General features: G+C 45.2%; 1 protein-coding gene across 1 annotated transcript in view; it reads left to right on the top strand.

Annotated features, from left to right (window-relative positions):
* Positions 1-2,500, top strand: part of LOC116221918 (collagen alpha-6(IV) chain-like) — a 21,762-nt gene that overhangs the window by 7,329 nt on the left and 11,933 nt on the right. The gene's annotated exons all lie outside the window — the stretch shown is intronic.

The following is a 2,500-nucleotide window of genomic DNA, read 5'->3' as shown; positions in this document are numbered from 1 at the left end:
CTTTGCTCTACGAAAGTAAAAATGTTTCAAAAACATCTAGCTTTAAGTACTACGTCAAACAAATGAAGGACTTCTCAAAACCACATTATGCTTCGGGTCTGACTGACATCCTGCAGAATTGGATGTTTAACAGCTTAAAGTACAATGTCTCCAAATATATCACCAATCTACATCAGGTTACCAAGCAGCTGTGGACATGAGTGAGTGTGTGTGTGTGTGTGTGTGTGTGTGTGTGTGTGTGTGTGTGTGTGTGTGTGTGTGTTTGTGTGTGTGTGTGGGTGTGTGTGTGTGTGTGTTTGTGTGTGTGTGTGTGTGTGTGTGTGTGTGTGTGTGTGTGTGTGTGTGTGTGTTTGTGTGTGTGTGTGTGTGTGTGTGTTTGTGTGTGTGTGTGGGTGATACCTGCACATTTGAATGGGGGCGGCTTAGGGTTGCAGCAAAAGAAGCATGTCTGGTGGTGAGGCGTGCCCCTCTGCCTCTAATCTCGTACGCCAGACTGGTTGAGCGTCACACTCATCTGCCAGCGCAGCCAATCACCCCGTTCATCTCCTCGCCCTCACCGATGATGTCACCCCTCCATCTAGCCTACATGCAGCACTTTGAAACGCATGCCAGAGTCATTGAGACCTGTTTACCGTGCAGTGTGTATGGGTGTGTGTGTGTGTGTGAGGTGTTTGTGTGTTAGGTCAGCCTGATTTAAGTACGCCGATTTCTGCAGGTGTGTGGGTTAGGGCATGTTCCCGGTTCTCGTGGGTTGATTGAGATTGTTTGTAGCTGTTTGTAGATGTACCTGTCTAGGAAAGTTTGGTGTTAGATGGATGCTGCGTGAGTGTGCGTATGTGTGTGTTTGTCTGTGTGCGTGTGCATGCATGCGTGTGTGTGCGTGTGTGTTTGTTGTGTGTGTTTGGTTTTCCTAGATTATCCCTCTCCGCCCATAATACAAGCATTGTGGATTAGTCTGCATTGCTGTGTAGTGAGTTGTTAAACATCAAGTCATTTTGTTCCTATTGTTTTCCACATCACAATCATCACATTTAGAGACAGAGAGCAGGGGGCTAGAGAGAGTCTAGGTTCACTAGTTTAGGGGGCTAGAGAGAGTCTAGGTTCACTAGTTTAGGGGGCTAGAGAGAGGCTAGGTTCACTAGTTTAGGGGGCTAGAGAGAGGCTAGGTTCACTAGTTTAGGGGGCTAGAGAGAGGCTAGTTTCACTAGTTTAGGGGGCTGGAGAGAGGCTAGTTTCACTAGTTTAGGGGGCTAGAGAGAGGCTAGGTTCACTAGTTGCAGGGGGCTAGAGAGAGTCTAGGTTCACTAGTTGTATCAAATGAATGAAACTTGCAGCAATGTGATGTTTCTGAAAAGTCCGATTTGGACATTAGATCCTCAAGGGTTACCAGTGTTGAGTCATTTCATGCCCATATGATAGTGAAGTGATGATAATTCTTCCTTTTGTCCACAAGAATGATAAATCTTTTCATCTATATATGTGTGTGTGTGTGTGTGTGTGTGTGTGTGTGTGTGTGTGTGTGTGTGTGTGTGTGTGTGTGTGTGTGTGTGTGTGTTTTCTGGAGAAATTGAGCATCATTTCAGGTTATGTGCCTAAGATGTGAGAGACACTGAAAGTGTGCATTCACCGTCTCTGACAGGCTTGTGTCTGAGTGTCAGACCCAGGGTTCAGCTGAGTCTGCATGTGCTGTGAAGTCTACTGTTTGCAGCACCATGACAAAAATGCCATTGAAAGTAATGCACCAAAACCGCACATAGCATCTGAGTTTGTCAAGATTCACACGCTGCCAGTGTATGTCAGCTGTGTGTGTTAGCATTGATGCAAGGATGTGTGTGTGTTGCCTATATCTGTGTGAGTGTGTGTGTGTATCCACCTGAGTGCATATGTTCGTGCATTTATGTACCCATGCGGGCGTGTGGCTTTGCGTGTGTTTTGGCCCGAGAGAATAGGCTCTAATTGCATAGGAGCTTTATCAGATGGAGCCTCTGCTCCGCTCTGTTCTGTACAGGTGAGCTGCATACCCAGCCACCTCCTGCAGACAAAACATCTCTTCCCCCCATCTCTCCGTCTTTCTCTCTGTCTCGAAGTCGCTCTCTTTCCCTATCTGTCTGTCTCCTCTACTCACACATACACCTCATATTTGAGATTTCTTTTCAAGTTTGCCACAATCTTTATTATATTTTATTGATACACTATTGATAAAGAGTATGCTATAGAGACTCAATTCTGCCAGTGTTTCAGGCATAGTACTGTTGTCATGTTTTTTGTTCCTGTACACTGGGCATGGTCGAGTAGGCAATTCATTATTGTGATGCAGTATCTTTAGTGGAACCACGAGAAAGAGTTTAAAACTACAATATCAACATTCTCTCATCTAGTTGGGTTGATCTCTACATTTGTACACGTCTTTCCCTTGTCTCTGCATCATTACACAAACTTACACATGGTTGCCCATTTTGGTTTAGGCACAAAGGGTTCTATAAAGATGCCATTCCATCAC

Source organism: Clupea harengus, chromosome 9 (genome assembly GCF_900700415.2).
Source record: "Clupea harengus chromosome 9, Ch_v2.0.2, whole genome shotgun sequence".
Lineage (NCBI taxonomy): Eukaryota > Metazoa > Chordata > Actinopteri > Clupeiformes > Clupeidae > Clupea > Clupea harengus.
Note: the sequence above shows the minus strand (reverse complement) of the source record. Positions and strands in the feature narration are given on the sequence as shown.